Source organism: Pteropus medius, unplaced genomic scaffold (genome assembly GCF_902729225.1).
Source record: "Pteropus medius unplaced genomic scaffold, Ma_sr-lr_union100, whole genome shotgun sequence".
Lineage (NCBI taxonomy): Eukaryota > Metazoa > Chordata > Mammalia > Chiroptera > Pteropodidae > Pteropus > Pteropus medius.
In genome coordinates this window covers 8,358,937-8,380,046 of record NW_024354911.1, presented here as the reverse complement: position 1 = coordinate 8,380,046, position 21,110 = coordinate 8,358,937, and the positions used below count along the sequence as shown (strand labels likewise).

At 31.1% G+C, this 21,110-nt stretch overlaps 1 pseudogene; it reads right to left on the bottom strand.

The window, feature by feature from the left end:
* Window positions 1-21,110, bottom strand: part of LOC120597833 (cysteine and glycine-rich protein 2-like) — a 110,180-nt pseudogene that overhangs the window by 29,261 nt on the left and 59,809 nt on the right.

Below are 21,110 nucleotides of genomic sequence, written 5' to 3'. Positions count from 1 at the left end.
ATTTCCATATTTGGAAATTGACTACATGCAGTTTTATATTTTCATTTTTGTAGATAATCATGAATAGTTAAGGATAAGTAGATTTTTTTCCTTCTAAATGATTATGTTGTTAACATATTTGAAAGTATATCTTCCAACACACCATTTTTTTTCTTTCAACATAGACTTTCAGTAAATTTGTCAACCTGAAATTTCTGTTTCAATTTCAAGTACTATTTTAATTCTTCTACATTTGGATCAAAATTACACTGTGATTTCTGTGTAACTCTGAGTACATGTCTGTCTTAGCTTATAGACTAGACTATGATTATTTGTTTCTTTATAGCTTTTTCTAGTGATTTGCTCACAATTTTCTGAGAAACCTTTATCACTGCTCCACATGGATGTTATAAGGAAGTTGATGCTTACATAACTTCTGCTGGTTCTCTCACTTGGTGATCTTCATTCCTGTGAAAATAGTCTGCTTTCTTTTCTTTTCCAACATTCTCCTCAAGTTTATTCAAGTTGTTTAGTAAATAATTTTCATGTTCATATATTCTTCTGTCTATGTTAATATTCCTTTATTTGTATCATTGCACATATACCCTCTTTTGAATTAATTATTCTTAGAATGTGTAACAAAAAGTATCTTTAAAAATAATTTATTCTCTGTGATTTCACTTGGAATCTAAGGAACAAAAAGAACAAACTAATCAAAAACAGACTCACAAATATAGAGGACAATCTGATGACAGCCAGAGGGAGAGAGTTAGGGGGCTGAGGGAATGGGATGAAGGGCTAAAGAAGTACAAATTAGTAGTTGATAGGTGGTCACAAGGGTGGGGAGCACAGCATGGGGAATGCAGTCAGCATTAACGTAATGGATAGGTGGAGAGCCAGAGGAGAGAAAGAGAAATTAGGGGGATCATTTTATAAACTATTTAAATGTCTAACCAATGTACTATATACTTGGAACTAATAAAATAAAATTTAAAAAATAATTTATTCAAACAGAACTGGAGGGACAAGGGAAATTTGAGGACTTATTTTCTGATATCTACAATGGCTTTGAATAGCAGACAATTCCACAGTGGCTTTCATGTTCTTTTTAATTCTCCATTAGTGTTTTAGAATAACTGTAATTTTCCTTTATGTTTCTGATAGAGTTAGCCTTAGTAATTTACAAATATGAAAAAAAATGAAATTACTAGAGATTTTCAGTGCAAATTCCAAACATATTTGTGGAGTTGAACATTGGAAAATATGTGAAAGGCCTTAGATAATATGGAATCAGGAATCGCTTAGCTTAACTTTTTTATATAAGTCATCATGTTAATGACCACAGCTGATTAATGGGAGGGAATAAACATTTATTATATTATGTCAGCATATAAGTGCCTATCAGATTTTACTCTTTCACAACTGTACCTATAATATGTAAAGCATATATTCTCTTAGATTCTGTCTTAAGATCAAGAAGCAGTTACCTTCCATTTTAGGTTTTTAGAACAATTATATCTCCTTCATGTGACCTTCCTTAGCAATTGTAATTTCCCCAACTTGACACTAACTCCAAACATTTGTTGAACTTGCTCTCCATTTATTTCCAACACTTAGACTAAGCTAATTCCATATTAAGTTATTGATTCAAAAATAGTTTTTAAGAAAATATATATATGGCAAACAAGCATATGAAAAGATGATCAATATCATATATCATCAGGGAATTGCAATGTAAAATAATGAAATGCTAATAAATACGTATTATGCTGGCTAACTCCCAAAACACTGACAACCAAATGCAGGTAAGGGTGTGTAACAAGAGGAACTTTCATTCATTGTTTCTAGGAATGAAAAATGGTATAGCCACTTTCATAAAACGGTGTAGCAGTTTTCACAAACCTAAACAGACTATTAACTATACAATGCAGTAATCATGTTCTTTGGTATTTACCCAAAGGAATCGAAAAAATGTCCACACTAAAACATGCACACCGAAACTTGGAAGCAGCCAAGCTGTCCTTCAACAGGTAAATTTGTAAATAAACTGTGATACATCTAGAAAATGTAATACTATTCACTGCTAAAATGAAATGAGATATCAAACCATAAAAATATATGGAGGAAATTTGCATGGATATTACGAAGTGAAAGAAGCCAATCTGAAAAGGCTACATACTGTAGATTCTAACTATATGACATTCTAGAAAAGACAAAACTATGGAGACAATAAAATAGTGGTGTTTGCCAAGAGTTCCGGAGAGGAAGGAAAATGTAGTCCGAGCACGAGGGTATTTTATAGCAGTGAAATTAATCTGTGTAATACTGTAATGGTAGATACATGTTATTATATGTTTGTTGAAAGTATATAATGTACAACACAAGTATATAATGTATATCAGTGAATCCTGATATAAACTATAGATTTTAGTTACCGTATCAATACTGGCTCATTGATTATAACAAATGTGCTATGCTAATGCAAGATATAAATAATCAGAGAAACAGTGTGTGTGTGTGTGTGTGTGTGTGTATGTGTGTGTGCAAGGCTAGTGGTTGTGAGGGGTATATTATAACTCTCTATACTTTCCATTCAACTTCTCTGTAAACCTAAAAGTTTTGTTTATGGAAAAACAAAGTCTAAATTAATAATTTTGTAAAAAGTTGTGGAATAAAATAATGTTTTGCAAAATCCGATTATATCTTCAATTATCTCAAGTGTTTTAAAATTTTTTAAATTTAATTTAAAATTAGATTAAATTAATTTTAACATTGAATGCTTTCAATGGGAAATCTGATTGCTTGGCAGTGCCCAGCTTCAGGTTTGATTGAAGAACAAATTTTCTCCAAACTGTTGAATACAATCTGAGATCTTTTAACTTTAATGCATAGTTTCTTTGGGATCCATAAGTAACATGGGAAATTACACTATTTCTGTGATGTGACAATATAATGAATAGTGCCCCAGTGCACTGGAGCTGGTTCACACTGACTTATGGCAGTAATTTTCTTTTCTTTTTAATTCAGTGATGCCATGTTGTTTGCTTGAATTTGGTCATGGTGGAGTATTTACATCATGAACATCAGCAAATGCTGCAAATAAATTTTTTTTCTTTTTTTGGTTTATTTTAGAGAGCTGGCTTACCAGCATATCATTAGTTAATATGATATCTCAAGCTTATACACACACACACACACACATATACATGTATATATATAGAAAATATTTTGCCCAAATACAAATAGATTATAGAAAAAACTTCTTCCCAGAAAATATATTTTTACATACTTTCATCCTCTTGATTTCCTAGAACCATGGTAGTAATTTATTTATGAAGTTTCTAAATTACATTGTTATAACAGAAATTAATCTAAGAGATTATCATAGCCTATAGGCAATATAGATTAGGGATTAACAGAGGTGCCCATAAATGATTACTTGAATAATGGAAGGAATTAAAGGAGACTGTATATGTAGATGCCTCAGGCACTCAAAGGATTCTGCCTTAAGGTAATTGTCAAAACCTAGTGATGTAAAAGTGATAGGGGCGAATGCCAAACGTTTCTTTCTTTCTTTCTTTCTTTCTTTCTTTCTTTCTTTCTTTCTTTCTTTCTTTTTTTTTGCATATCTAGTGTACTTCATGTTCGTTTATACTAAGCCTATAAAAATAATGCATTTTGAAAGAATTATAGCACTAAATTGTGAAATTCCAAGTAGCAATATAAAGGTTAATGGTTAATTTACCACAAATTGAGAGAAAGAAGTACATAGGAACTGAATGCAAAGGCAGTGGCAAATGTGTAACTTTGATTATCGAAATCAAATAATACATTAATTTAAAACAAACAAAAAATAATTGTGTCAGGCAATACATTAGATATAAGAAATACAAAAGTGTTTTGTGGCAAAATGAACTCAGAGCTGGTAGGAATTCTTAACTGATGCAATATAATAATAAAGAGACTATAAACTCCTCTGGAAACAGTAACAATGTCTAAGACAATTTCTTACTATGTTTGCTTTCTATGATCTTGATATTTTTGAAAACTATTTTGCAAGTATTTAGTAGAATGTCCTTTAACTTGGATTTGAGGGTTGTTTTTTCATGATTGGACTTGGGGTTATGCAATTTGAAAAATACCACGGAGGGGAGTTTGCCTTCCTATTGCATCACATGATATCAACATTACTACTGGTAATGGTAACATTGATCAATTTGTTAATTTTAAGGTGATGCTGCCAGACTTCTCTACTATAAAGTCATTCTTTCCCCCTCCCACAGCCCCTCGTCTATACTCTATTCTTTGAAAGTTAATAAATTCAGCCTATACTCAAAGGGAGAAGTAAATTCTACCTCCTGGCAGGAGTATCTGCATATATTTGGGGGATTCTTCTTTAAGGAAGATTTATATTTTGTCTGCCATTTATTTATTTACTTAGTAATTTGTGTATATCACTATGGACTTATTGATAGTTATTTGATATTTTGAGTTATAATCCAATACTATGTTATCTGTTTTTTTCACTCAATTGTTCCAGTTTTGTACATTGAGAACTTTTTTACATTGTCTTCTGTATCCTTTTTAACGTCTCTCTCTCTCTCTCTCCTTTTTCTTCCTGTTTCAGCACTTATTAACTTTTAGTATTATAAAGTGTTCCAGTTCATTATGTCTTTTCACTGCTCTAGGCCTAGTATCAGTAATTTCCTCAAGAATATCTAGTTCCTGTTATTGGAGAATGGATATTTATAAACTAAAACCTGAGCAGTAGGTGTGCTTATTTCAACTAAGATGCCGCTGCTTCTAAATCCTCTCTACATATACTATATTTGTAAGTCTGTATTCCAGGCAGGGATTCTCCAACATCCTGCTTGATTTTTAAATTTTCTTATATTAAATTTTATTCTTTACGACATAAAATTATATAGATGTTGACAAATACAAAAAGTCATGGTTCCACCAACCCAGTACTATACAGAAAAGTTACACAACCTTCAGGGATTCCTTGCACATTTCTTTTGTAGTAAATCTTCTGCCTTCTCAAAATCAAAACTAACAAACAAAACCACATTAAACTCTTTTCCTTTTCAATAGTATTGCCTTTTTAAGAATACCATATACGTGGAATCATACAATATGTAGTGTTTTGAGTATGGCGCTTTTTTTTTTTTTTAGTAAAATACGTTTAAGATTTATCTATGTTGTTACTTGCATCAATAGCTCATTCTTTTTTATCACTGAACAGTTTGAAATACTATTACACACAATCATTCATACATTGAAAATCTTAGTTGCTTCCAGTGGTTAGAGATTGTAAGACTGCTATAATCACCTACAGGTTTTTGTGAGCATAAGTTTTAAATTCACAATGTAAATATCTAGGAATGTGATTGCTAAGATTGTAGACTACAACTTCAAGTGGAATGTAGATATCTTATCGCCATTTACACTCCTTTACCCTCCCTCCTTTATGATGTAGTTGCCTGAAATACATTGAGAGCCAGATTAAACCATTTAATAATTATTTTTCCTTTTAATTGTAAGACACAACTTTAAAATATCAAGAGAAAAAATCTACTATATTTACTTAAATGCTTATCCTTTCCATTACTTTCTTAATTCCTAATATTTTTTATTTCCTTACATTACAGTTTATTTTATCTCTGCCCTTACCCAGAAGATCTTGTGAATGGTACTTTGACTTCTACCCTCCTTACAATTGAGGTGGCAACCCACCCACATTTGAACCATACTACAGAAGTGAGCTAGCAAATGTATTCTGAACCTAGCAAGTTAGCTATCTAGACTAAAAGACATTTACAAAGAAACAATAGTCTTATAACACAAAATATGTTCAGGATACAGTGCAAAATTACTTGTCATTCTAAGAATCAGGTATATCGGGGCAAGATTTAACCAGAATATTTATATGAAGAAGTTTATTACAGGGAATTGACTTACGCAATCGTTGAGGCTGGCTAGATAAGTCTAAAATTCACTGGATAGGCTGTCAGGAAGAACAGGCTGGAGCTTTTAGGCATGGGCTAACACCGCTGTCTTCAGGAGATAATAAAGTTTCTTTATCCTATAGAGAAGCCTCAATTATGCTTTTAAGACTTTTCAACTGATTGATTAAACACAACTATATTATCTTAAATCATCTTTCCTAATTAAAGTTAACTTATTTTGGTCTTTAATTACATATACAAAATATTCACAGAAACATCTAGATTAGTGTTTGATTCAAAAACTGGGGACTATCCCTGTAGTCAAATTAATACATCAAAACAACCATCATACCAAACAAAAATCTCAATTTGATTGAGAAAAGACAATTAATGATTACTAACACTAAGATGACACAGGTGTTGAAATTCTCTGGCAAGGATTTCAAAGCGGCTGTTATTAAAAATATTCTAATGAGTAATACACTCTTGAAACAAATTTAAACTATCAAAAACCTCAGCAAAAAAAAAAAATGAAAGACATAAAGAAAGAAGAATCAAATTAAATTTTTTGAATTAAAAAGTACAAGAACCAATTTTTTAAAAAAATCAGTGAATGCACTCAATATCAACATTCAGAAACAACCAATAAACTGGATAAAGAGCAATAGAAATAATGCAGTTTTCACAATGAAGAGAAAATATATTGAAAAAGAATAAATTTATCCCAGGGAATTGTGAGACAATAGCAAAAACTTAATAGAAGAATCAGAGTCCCAGAAAAGAAAAAAGTAATTGTGGAGTAGTTAAAAATATCTGAAGAACCAATGACTAAAGCTCCCCAAATTTGGTAAAAAGCAAAATATAAGCCTACAGATTGAACAAGTTGAACAAAGTGAAAGCAGTATAACACCACATAAATCTATGCCTAGACACTTCTTTAATTTCTGAAAATTCAATAAAAATCTTGAAAGCAGACACAGAGAAACTATGCATTACTTAGGAGGATAAACAATTCTGAGGGTAGCAGATTTCTGATCAGAAACCGCAGAGACCATAAGAAAGCAGCACATATTTAAGTGCTGAAAGAAAAGAACTGCATGCCCAATATTCTATACTCCGTGAAAATGTACTTCAGAAGTGAAGGTGAGATAAAATTATTTGCAGATGAAACAAAGCTGGAAGAACTTGTCATCAGCATATCTGCTCTAAAGAACATCTAAAGGAAGCTCTTTAAACTCCAAACTTTTACCAGTTATTATTTACAATAATTAGAAGATTAAGAGAAAAAATTAAAGCACATATATTTATTGCTCAATTGCTCAGCAATTCTAATGCATGCATTATTTAATGATTAACACTTTAATGATAACTATCGCCTTTAAAGACTTCTAAGTATTAATTTTGAAAGCATCCAAAACAAGAGCAAGATTATAGTCTTAATATAATATCTTCAGATAATGCAAAGCTTGACTTTATAAATTGAAAAGCAAAAGAGAAATACTACCTTAAAAAATTGGCAAAGATTATGAATAGACAATTTATAGACAAGTAAATCCAAATGTTACTAAATATATGAAAAGAGTCTCATTTCCCCAAGCAGTCAGAAACATATAAATGAAATAACAATTAGTAATTACTTTATACCCATCAGATTAAAAACAATGAATGATTCCATTTGCTGGTGCCAATGATGATAGTCAGGGGATATGTACTTACTATTACTGGTGGATATGTGATAGGCTTATATTAAATATACTGTATATATTAATGGTGGATATACTTTGGGGAAGTAACATTCAAATAGTTATTAAAATTCCCATAGCCACTCCTAGGAATCTACTTCATTGGCATAAAATTACTCACACATAAAGGTGTTCTTTGAAGCATTATTTGTAGAGATAAATATTAGAAACAAAAGAAATCTCATCAATAAATGGACGGTTGAATAAACCATGACACCTCAATGTCTAAACACAGAACACTATACTAACTTTAAAAATGATGATGTTAGATACATAACTGACTTAGATTTTTTACGACATTAAAAATGATAAACCAAGATGCAGAAAAGTATATATAAACAGATATATTATAACATATATATATAATATATTTTAAATATCTATAACCATGGAGTTAGTTATACAAGAGTAAACATCAAAGAGTTAACATCCATTACCTGTGGCAGTGGGTCGTAGCCATGGGACAGCAAAAAAAAGGAGTGTATGTGAGATAAAATGACTCAGTATATTTTGATAAATGGTTAAGTTAAAACAAATAAAAAACCCAAAACTATAAATTCAAGAATAAAGTCCCTGAAACAATAAAGAAACAATCTAAGCACAAATTAAGAGGAAAAAAATATCTAGTGTAGAACATATTGTACAAGTTCTAAAACTGTCCTCATATTGACTGTCTTAATCAAACTGTGTGGTAACTAACCACACTGGTTCAAGATTATTAACAGTTTTGTAGCGATGAACATCTGAGAATTAATTTCTGAATATATTTTATATTGTAAATATTAGTTTGTATAGAAATATGTGTGTACATTATATGGAATTTTCATTTAATGAAAATAAAACTACAAAGCTTATTTTTCTTATGTACTTACCGATTTTATGCCTTTGAGCACAATGTATTCGTGAGTGGTGAGAAGGGAGTGCAGCAAAACAATGAGAAATTCTCCAATGAAAGCATTTATTGTGCTCCTGAAATTGTCAAATTTCTAAATATGCCAGATTCACACTTAGTTTAAATTGTTTTGCATGGTTTACACTCTGGATAAGACAAATCAACTTTTGAATAAAAATTGTATGGAAAAACCCATTTGACCAAATGCGATTCTATATCAAAGCTAATTAGTCTACTAAATGTGTTGAGTGAGCTGGGACTCCAGGCAGTTCTTAGCTGATAGAATTACAGTATCTGCAGTGATTTCCCTGCCAAACTGCACTGATCTAAAATTGAATGAAATCTGAGTTAGAAGTGTTCTCTACCGATTCCAACAGAAAGGAAGGGAGGGAAGGAGGAAAAAGAGGGAGGAAAGGAAAGAAGAAAGAAATCAAAGAAGGATCTTCCCACTGCGCAAAATGAAAAATTGTTAATTTAATAGCACAAAATAAAGGCAATTGATATTACTGAAAAGGAAATTTGAAAGGTTTCCATTATCATTTTTGCCTTTCAGAATGAGTAACAATCAAACCTAGATTGGGGATAAGTGAAAATATGTATCCAGTATGGTAGCTTTGAGCAAAAAACTTTTTCATAAGGCCATAAGATGATATCTCAAACTCTGAATTTCTCCTGTGATGTAAATTTTAAAAGCCCTCTATTAAAATAAAAATTCCTATATCATGAGTTATAAAAGCACTCAGGTGTTAAATTTATATTTGCTGTAAGACTGCTTGAATAAACATAATGTAAATTAAATGGGACATAATGCATTTAAAGAACTTTCTCAGTAAAAAGACAGCTGTGATACTGAGTTCACAGTATGGAGAATCACATAGACAGTATAGTTAATATTAATGAACTGTGTTTATTTGACAAATATAAATATAGCTTGTTTTTAACATTTTTGACAACTTGTACTCCAAGTTTAACTGGATAAACTGCAGATTAAAAACATTACTTACAAAAAAGAGTGGAAAATTCTACCAGAGATTTTTATGCAATCTTTTGTATTTATAAACTTATTATGACAATTGTTTGGAAGGTAAATCATCAAACAAAAACTTACTGTTTTCAACATTTACCAACTGACTCCTCTTCAATGACAAAGATTGTTGATCTACTAGGAATGCTCTTCTCATAAAGTTGGAGCTGGCAATGAAAATGTTGTCTACCCAGAACTAAATCCAAAGAGCTGAGAAGCTCATGAAACAGAATAGGGTTGAAAGATTACCAAAAAAAAAAAAAAATTGGTCAAAATAGTCAAAGCCACAGAGACACAAGAACTAGAATAAAAAAAAAAAAAAAAAAATCCAGAAGACAATACATATCAGATTGGCCAGCCAAACAAAACTGTGATGTGGGGAAGAGCAAGAGGGCTGTTTCCCATAACCTTCTTCCTATGGATGATCCATTTAATGGGTATATTCTTGAAAACTAACTATAATGAATTTCATTAAAATATCTCCCATCTTAATTTCAATCAGAGGTAGTATCCAATAAAGATTCTTTTTTAAAAAGGTGAAATTTAAGTCATGTTGAGTGAAAAATCGGTTATCTCTGTTTTGTAGATGAAGAAGGATAGAATACCAAGAGAGCAAAACTATGGATGAGAGAAGCAAACACATGATGAGTTTTTGGCATTTCGGTTATAAAATATGATTTCATATTCTATTTATTCATGAAATAAATATTTGCTGAACACTTAGTATATGGATTACATACCAGTTAACACTATGTAACACCGATTAAATGGTAGTAATAACAAATGATCTCTAAATATCAAAAAGCATTATAACACACTACATCACAATTTCACTGTCAACAATATATCATAAAAAATATTTCTTATAAGTAAAAGCAGAATATTTTCCTATAAGAAAACTCAAAAATTTCATATGTGATAGATAAAAGTTAATCTTTATATTTTATCTTAATTTCTAGTGCCAAAACATAGATTTTGGTAAAAATGTTATAAGCAATTAAAAATCATGCCTTTTATAACCTTCTAATTCTAAATAGAAATATTTTTTCACTAGATTTAACACCAAAGGACAAACACTCTTTAAAAATATGATTAGCCTATTTTACACCACCACATTTTTATAAGAGAAGTCAGGTTGGCTTAGCAAAAAATGTTACAGTGGACAGACAACTCACTAGAATTTTTAAATGCTCTAGAAAAGCTTAAATGCACAAAGTTATGATTTGTTCAGGAGAATAACATTCAAATCAAGCAATAATTAAAATAAAAAAACAGCACATGTAAACATGACAAAGCTGTTTAAAGAAGAAAACTTTTGGAGAAAGTTTTTATACATTGACTGCAGGATGAAAACAAAGTAGAAATCACAAAGAAGAATAAACAACTAGATAGTACAACAGAACTAGATGTACAGTGCTTTCAAAAACTGGTATATGTGGAATACTTGTATCACATATTCTCCTCAGTATAAAATCGAAGCTATAACAAAAATTTCTGAACAACATTAAGAAAATATTTAGTGTTGTATATAAAATTCAACATACAGCTAGCTGACATTCTCTCCTTTATGTACAAAGATAACTACCAATTCCTTATGGATAGTATTTGAACTTTTATTTTGTTGTCATGATAATGGTCTCAATAATTTTTTCATTAAAAACTATTGGGGTGACATTAATAAAGTCAAATAAGTTTCAAGTTACAATTCAACAGTATGTCGTATATATATTGCATTGTATGTTCACTACCCAAAGTTAGATTTCCTTCAGTCACCAAATATTTGATCCCTTTTATCCCTATATGTCTCCCCCATCCCCCTTCTCTCTGATAACCAGTAATTCACAGTTCATGTCCATGAGTCTTTGTTTGTTTGTCATGTTTGTTTACTTCTTTCAGTTTTATATCCTACATATTATAAGTGAAATCAAATGATTTTCAACTTTTTCTGTCTGACTTATTCCTCTTAGCATGATTATCTCGAGATTCATCCACATTGTTGCAAATGGCAGCGTTTCATATTTTCTTATGGCTGAGTAATATTTTATTGTACATATGTACCACATTTTCTTTAGGACCTTACAATCAATTCAACTGGGACTCAGTAGTTTACTAGGACTAGGGCTCTGGTCTGTGGACTTAAGGGTAAAACGTTTCATGTGAAAACTAAAAGTACAATTGACAAATTAAAATAGTAAGATAAAGCTCCAATAATATTATGTCACATTTATTATGTATTTGAATTTATATCACACTGAAATTTAATCTAAATTTGTACAATTTAAACATGCCATATTAATTATACACAAAGACACTTGACATTATTTGATTCTTATTAAATTTTTTCAGTTAAATTAATTCTCAGACACTCCATAACTACAACCTAAAATTTTCACAAGGAAGTTGCAAGTAGCAAACATGTGAACTAGAATAGGTATAAGATAAGAGGACAGTGATCCCAACATTTTTTAAGAGTTTAGTTCCTATTACTATTTATCATCTATCTATCTATCTATCTATCTATCTATCTATCATCTATCATCTATCTATTTATCTGTCTTTTATTATTTTCTTCTCTTCATACATTCTTTATTGCTGATTCTCCAGACTGGAGGGTGGAATATAGTCAGTTCTCTATTTTAGTGGTAAGAGGACCCCCTCATAAAACTCTAGCTTGTTTGGGGAGCTCTATTCTAGCATCTGGCTGCTTTGGTATAGACACTAAACTCTAACCATTAACCTCTGTGGTCTGTTTCCCCTGCGGAGACAACTAAAAATTCGAGTTTCTCTCACAATTCTGACTTTAGTTATTTTTGTCATTTATTGCACCCAGGACTCTCTTTTTCTTTCTTTTCTAGTTCATATTTATCATTTTTTTAATATTCTAAATTTTTTTGTTTGATGAGAAACAGGGTAAAAGGGGTCCAATATAGGGGAGTTGGGGGAGGGTGAAGTGGATAAAGGGGATCAAATATATGGTAGCTGAAAGAAACTGGACTCGGTGGTAATCACACAATAGAAGATATAGATGTCAAATTATAATGTACATCTGAAAATTATATAATTGTATTAACCAATGTTACCCCAATAAACTTAAAAAAAATCTAAGGTGAAGGAAACAATTTATAATCAGACAATAAAATCTTTTACTTGAATGTAAATTATATTTCTCTATTCCACTCCACTGCTAACATGATTTTAACTATATTTCATTCTAATTATCTTCTGCAAAATATAATATCGAAATGAGCACAGAGATGTTTCCATTGGGCCAAGAAACAATAACAGGTACCAAATGTACTTTCCTACTTGAAACATCTAAGTATCCACACAAAATGCATGGAAAAACAGTTTTGAAGACATGATGCATAAAGCAACAAAGAACAGTCAGTAATCTTTAAAGACAGAAGACAAATGAGGTGAGCCCTATAATTTTTCTGGCATATTGATTTGAGAGAGATTCTAAGTGCTATCATAAAAAGAATGAACCCAGCTGGACCCTGGTATACTCTTTTATTTGAGATACAGCTGAAAATCTGGAAGATCAAGGAAGCTAGAATTTGCAGTATGAAATAATGGAGAGGAGACAGCTGCAGAAAGGAGTGCTCTGGAGATCTTTAGAGAGTCCGCCTGATCACTGCATATAGGTGAGGAAGCTACCTGAAGTAAGGGGTAGAAACAATGACATATGAACATACTTAAGGGAATGACACTGGAAGACCACACAGGGCCAAGAAAGTGTCTCTTCTAACTGGCAAGACTAGAAAACAGTATTATTTATAAGGTATTGGGTGAAATAATCAGAAACATTTTGCCTGCATAGTTGGAAAGAATCATCCTTACACTAAACACTTCTCTGTTCCTATCAAATAAATATTAAAAGCAAATGTGAGAGGATCAAACTTTTCAAGAAATTTGTCCTAAAACAAAACTCAAAAAAAAATTACAAGAATATAAAAATATCCAATACTCAACAAGTGAAATGCAAAAAGACTGATCCAATAAAATATTATCAGCATGCAAAGAAACATAACACATGAAGAGATTTAAATTCCATTAATTTAAACTGAACAATCTATAATAAATGTTAGAATTAACAGAGAAAAACAGTAAATGTTATTATAGCTCTATTTCATGTATTGAAAAAGCTGGAAAGAAGATGAGTATGGTGGTAAGAAGACAAATTAAATGTTACAAAATTAAAATTAAAATTTGTGAGATGAAAAGTTTACTTGATGGGATTAATGTCACATTAAATTCTATAGAAGAAAACATTAGTACGAAGATACCTTAATAGAAATCACCCAAATCAAAAGTTAAGAGAAAAAAGAATATTTTTAAATAACAAATAATTAGCAAATTGTTTGACAACTTCAAGCCTGCTATACAAGTAATTTTAGTTCCCAAAAGAGAGAGATTTAAAGAAAAAACTTTGAAGAAATTATGAACATTAATGAGCATTAATTTCTCAAAGCTGATTAAAACTAGAAATCCTCACATATACAAACAAACCCAAATACAAACAAACAAACAAACAAAAATGTGAAAAAAACTCTCATGCGACGATAGTTCAATTCACTGAAGTCACTGATAAAGAGAAAATCCTAAAGCAATCAGGAAAAAAATAAAAAGAAAAGATGCAATAAAGTAAAAAAAATGAAGCTAAAAAGAAGAAAACTTTCAAATAAAATGTGTTCTATTCTGTTAGCTTGGCATTATACATTTAAAATGACATATATAGAAAACTATGTCTAATGATAGTTTGTATGTATTGGGAAGTTAGTCATAATTTCAAAGATGACTGAATTTATTTATTGTTGGCCATGTCTAGGAATTCTGAGAGTGATCTAATAATGTTTGGATTATAATAAAATAAAGACAAACATAAATCATGAATTATTACATATTTTTCTCCATAACATTTCTTTAAATTTTCTGAGTATGAAAATGGCTTATGAATTAAGTTTTATAAATTGAATATAGAGCAGGACACTGAAAATATAGAGAATCTGATCTTTAGTAGCATATCCATGTGGCTAGTAAACATGATATTGTGACCAGATAACAAGCAGATGTTCTTTAGACCTGCCTCTTATTCTATGTAACCAATAGTTAAAGAAATTTATAATTCAATGCTACATTTGCATAAACTAAGTCTAATCTCCTCTTCATCTAGAAAGAATATATTTTATATATTGGTTACATCATTGCAAAAATCTACTATCTAATTATCTAACATAATTGTCCTTAAAACCTAATTCCTACTCACTCCCTGCCCTAAATTTGGAGATAAGCAGTTTAAAAATTAAACTCATCATTGATAGATAGATATTTTCTAAGACTGAGATATATCACAGATACCTAATTCACATCCCTCTTACTCTATACTAGATTAAGATTCTGTTGTATTAACTCTTGTTACATACTATAAATGTTCTTTCTCAACACTTACTTACAATTAATTATTTATGTAATTTATTGTTGAATGGCTCCCTCTGCTCCTAAGCTATGAAATTCATATGAACTCTGAACTCTTTTGCTTATTGTTGTAATTCCAGTGCTCAATGAAGAGCTTCATTCAGTGAATGATCTGAAAAAACATGACAATGCAAACCTCCAAATTAATTCATTATCTACATATATATTTTGTGATTCGTCCATATTAGACATTGTTTAAAAACATTATTTAAAAATTGCTGAATTTTCTATTATAATGTAGTTAGATCTCACGGAAAAAAAAAAAAAAAACTTTTAGCTCTCAATCATAGGCATAGATGTTCTCTTCTAAATTATTGGCCTTTCATCTTAAGGACTTTATATATCATGAAACTTACTGTGTTTTCCTCTTTGTTTTAGCTTCTAGAAAGCATTATGACAAAATTTCAGCCTACAATGAGAAATTGTACACATTTTTTTAGTGTGTATTTTGGGTATTAGCCTTATTTCCAGCCTTATTTTACTATCCATGGCTCATTTGTTTTCCATTCTGCATTACTATATTCATTTACTTTAGTTTTTGTTATGTAGTCTTATAACCTTTTTATACAATTAGTGTTATAGAATTAATCCTTCTGTAACAGGAAGATATAAATAAAATAATAGAAAAACAATGATCAAATGATCTTATTAACTTTTTTTTAAAGCCTACAGCATCTAGTACTCCTGGTTAGTACTCCAATCCAAGTACTAACCAGGCCTGACTCTGTTTAGTTTCTGACATCAGACAAGATCAAGCATGTTCAGGATGGCATGGCTATAGTTAATGTTTATTTTTAATGGCTTTTGAAGAAATAAGTGCTATAAGGATATAGATAAATAAACATTAACAAGGAAAATAGTTCCAAGAAGAAGGGAAAATAGGAGCAATCATTAAACTTACTGCTATGAGGTCAATATGACATCTCCATTCAAACTAAATAGACATAGGCATTGAAGAGAAAGAATTGAGAAGAGTCTAATTTAGTCTCCTAAGACACAGTACTGTAGTTTATAGGAAAATAACTTAAAAGGATAAGTATAAAGGAAAAAAAATTTGTGTGTATTTTGGTTCACATATTTTAAGATGCAGGCTAAAGATCTTGAGGCTAGTGTAGTATTTTTTGTTCAATAAAGTTTTTCCCAATAAAAATAATATCAGGCCAATCCTTAGCCTGAAAAGAGGCATCGATGTTGGGAAAATTATAAAAAATTTTACATGAATCAAGAAAGCTTTAGGCTCTTATCTTTCTGAAAACTAAGTATGAGTTATCAAGGTGCCAGTGCTAAAAGTTGCAATATAAATTGACTTCATGACATTTTTTTCTATAGCTGAAATTATCCATCCATGATAATAATTTTAATGGGTGAATTGTCTTATATAATTCCTCATCTTTCTAACAGTGCTACCATTTAACACTTTTTAAATCTTGAAACCGAAGTTTAAAAATGGAATACTCATTATTAAAGCTATTATAAATATAAAAAAAAAAATAGACTTAAACTAACATTGCTTTTTCAAACATGTTCTAACTTCTTCAAATTCAATTTTTTAAGTTAAAAACCCTCACATACAAAGCGGTGTAAAAGTTCTGTAGCAAAACCCATGAAAACTCTTATCACTGAGAATTATTTTATATATCGAATGTTTTGATAACGTAGTAGTTGAAAAGCACTGCTCTAAGTATTGGGTATACAGAAGTGAACAAAGCAGATTACAATTTCCTTGTCCTCCCAAATCTACGTTTTACTGTATTATAGACAATTAACAAAATATATAAATATATAGATATAGATATAGATGATATAGATATATAGATATAGATATATAGATATAGATAAATGATAGATATAGATATAGATAGATATAGATAGATGATGTAGATATAGATATAGATAAATATAGATATATATATAGATTAGATATAGATATATAATTTAATTTACTGAAAATTTCTAGGGAGAAAAGTAAAGTAGAAAAGTAGGATAAGATGTGTTTTGGAGGGACATGTGCAAATGAAAGCTACCCTGTGAATTTGACATTTAAGCAGACATTTGAGAGAGAATCATTTAGGTGTCTGGGAGAAAAGCATTTTAGCAAAGGGAATAGCAAGAGGACAGTCCCTGTAATAGGAGCAGGCCTGGTTTCTTCAAGTGACAGTTAAGAGGCTGATACAGTTTGGAGAGAGTGAGATGAGGGGAGAGTAATTAAAAGATGGATTGCTTATGTTGAGCCTGTCGTATCCCACGGAATGGTTATGTAATATTTTTTTAAATTAAGACTATGTTTTTAGAGCAGTTTAAGATTCACAGTAAAATTGAGGGGAAGGTATAGAGATTTCCCACATATCCTTCTGCCACAAACATTGATAGCCTCCCCTATTATCAATATCTCACACCAGAGTGGTACATTTGTTGCAATTGATGGATATGTCATACTCACCCAAAGTCCATAGTTTACATTATAGTTCATTCTTGATGTTGTATATGTCATGGGTATGAACAAATATATAAAAACATGTATCCCAAAATTGGATATCACACATAATATTTTCACGGCCCTAAAACAACTTCTGTGATAATCAAAGTTTTTAGATAAACAAATTAAACTACCTTAAAAACACACTCAGTTATTCAGACTTTCTCAGTTCAGGCAGAGCTAGAAATGCACAATTATATGTGGCCTAATTTTCTAACATTTGAAATAGATAATCATGATGTTAACATGAATCTTGGTTATTTCTAAAAAGTTAACAACTGAATAGATGTTACCAACATTGCCATTGTAACTGATTATGTGACTTTCTCTACATGTTCTGAATTTTACTCAATGAAAGTTTGGACAGCATAGGATTTGGGGAAGCAGAAAGTTGAAAGAAACAGTCAAGACCCTCTACAGAACAATCTCTGATTGGGTCTATAAATTTAGAGTAAGGAATTGACTAACGACATTAGTTTCATTGGAATATTATCCATAAAAGCTACATTAGTATTCCAAAGGATTAGAAATAACTTGTCTGTGTTCACCGTAACTTTTGTAGAATATATTGTCTAAAAAAAAAGTATCTATTGTCTAAGGCCATGCTACCTTGAACAAGCCCGAACCTGTCTGATCTCGGAAGCTAAGCAGAGTTGGGCCTGGTTAGTACTTGGATGAGAGACTACCAGGAAGACCAGGTGATGTAGGTGTAAAAATAAAGTAATAAAGGATTGTAAGCTGACCAGATCCTCGCAATCTGTGAGGTCAACCAAGGATTGCCCCGCCAAAAAAAAATTATTTTTAAAATATTTATTTAATCAACATTTGTCGAAAATATACCTAATATTAATCCTATATTTACTTATTAACTTTCAGTTGGAATTCTTCAGTAATAGTTATTTCTCATCAGGAGTTTGAAGATATAAGCTAAATTTTGTCTCACCTTTATTTTTGCTATTCAGAAGTTTGCTATGTAAAATAAGCAATGAGCGTGAGCTTTTGGATTATTTTTCTAGTCGTAAAAACTAAGAATTCTTTGAGGAAAAAAAAGGTCACTGGTTCTATGTAAGTTTGTATGGGTATGTGTTGGGATGGGAGTGGAAGTCACAGATAAAGTGAAAAACCACAATGAATCATGAATGTGGGCTAGACTGTGGCTGGTAGTCTACATTTTCCTGACCAAATTATTTCTTGCTCCACTTCATGCTAAACAGAAGACCCAGCATCAGCAAGAATCAGTAGTGGTGGGGATGAAACAAGCAAGGGGAGGTGGTTGGAAGTAATACCTTGCATGGCTGACAAGCAAACCATCGCTCACCAGGCATGCTGGATCCTAGAAGCTAGGCAGCTCCTAGAAGAATGCATTACCCTGACTGGTGGCATGGAAATATTCACTGAGATGCAGGCACTCAGGAAAAAGGAAGTAGTTAACCCCAGATTGCCACACTAGAATTTTTTACTTTGAGGTCTGACAGTCTGGTTCATAAATTCATCTTGATAAACACAAACTTCATTTTCTTGTGCTTTCATGTCTTCCCTTGGGTATGTATTGAAAGACAATTGAGCAGATAATTCTATGTGAAAGTAATTTTTAATTCATATCAAAAATATTTATTGAAAACATGCTGTGAGCTAGACATTCTCAGGTGTATGAAAGGCATTAGTGAATAGAATATCAAAGGTCTATGCCTCACTTAAACTTCTACATTAGAAGATAGAAATAAAGTAAGCAGTAGATATAATAATGCAGTAAATTACATAATACACTAGAAAATGAAAGAAGAAAAAAAGAAGAGTAGTAGGGTAGCAAGTATGGGGTTTGGGCTAAGGAGGAAAAAGGAAAGCAGGCATTAATAGCATCCTAGGCACAAGCAGACAGTGGAATGATGTTGCAAAGGCTATTAATACTTAAAATTGCTCATCAAATTAAAATTTTATCTAAACATAAGGGTAAAAAAAATTTTAACAGAGCGAGTTTTACTGAAAGATCTCTTGGGAGAAGTACTTTAGCAAGAAAGGAAATTGTTATGGACTGAATGGTGTCCTCCTCCCCAAAATTCCTGTGTTAAATCTCTAATCCCCCAAGTGACTATATTTGGGAATAGGGCCTTGAGGGAGATAATTAAGGTTAAATAAGGTCATAAGGGTTGGGCCCTAATCCAAGAGGGCTTGTGTCCTTATAAGAAGAGAAACAGAAACCAGAGATTCATGAACACACACAGAAGAAAAGGTCATGTGGAGTCACAGCAAGAAGGCAGCAGTCTACTAGCCGGGATGAGAACTCACATTAAAAATCAAACTTGACAGCAACTTTGTCTTGGACTTCTAGACTGTCACAAAATAAATTTATGTTATTTAAGCCACCTGCCTCTGGTATTTCGTTATGGAAGCCCTAGCAGACTAATACAGAAATAAAACCAGGAGGAAGTGCATGTGGTAGATAATTGTGAGTAAATATTCTTACTAAATTGTTATTTTAAATACACTGTGATCAAAACATTTAAAAATATATTAACCAACAAGAATTGCTAAAATAAAACAGATGGAAACCACTAAAGGTTGGCAAGAATTCAGAGTAATCGAAATTCTCATAGATGACTGAAAGTCGATAATTAGGACCACACTGTAAAACTGTCACTATTTATTGAAGCTGACTATATACATATGTTCAGATCCAGCAATTCATACCTAGTTATATTCCTATAGAAATTAATGCATAAGACATGCATAAGAATGCCTGTAAAAGTTTTATTCAAAATAACTACAAACTAGGAAAAAATAAACCAAATGTCCATATTAGAATGGATAAATAACTATAGTATATTAGCATAGTAGAATTGTATGCATCAATGGGAATGAGTTGTTGACAACTACATGAAGTATAATGGAAGAGTCTCACAAATATAATTTTGACCTAAAGAAGTCAGACACAAAGAAGCATATGATTACATTCATATAAAAAAAAAAAACAGGAAAAACTAATATAAATTGTTGGAAGTTAGGAGAGAAATTCCGACAGTTGCATTTACTGTATGGAAACCTGAGATGTGGCCTTTGGGAGCTGGTTATGCTGTTACTTGATGAGAACGTTTTACTCAAGAGTATTGTGAAGATTCATCAAGCACTTAATATAAGCAAGTCTGTATGTATGTTATACTATAGTAAAGTGTTTTAAAATCTCAATATAATTTAAAATTAAAAATCTACATAGTCAGAGGCTGAAAAGGTTAGGTGAGAGCAAATAAAGGCAATTGCCTTGTTTGAGAGGAATGCATTAATATGAATAAACTAAAGACCTTGACAGGTAAAAGTAAACATAAATATCTGGCTTATGAATTATGGGTAACCAATACATGAATAAAAATAGAATGTTCATCTTTTAAAAGTGCCACAAGAAAATTCTATTTATCTAACAGAAATCGTAGATGAAGAGAGAAAAAGAAATAAGTCCTTATATGTTGACTTTGTATCCTGTAACCTTGTTAAAGTCACATATTAAATCTTATAGTTTTTAAAAATGATTTTGGTTTGATTACTTAGAGTTTTTTTCCTGGGACAAATATGTCAAATTCAA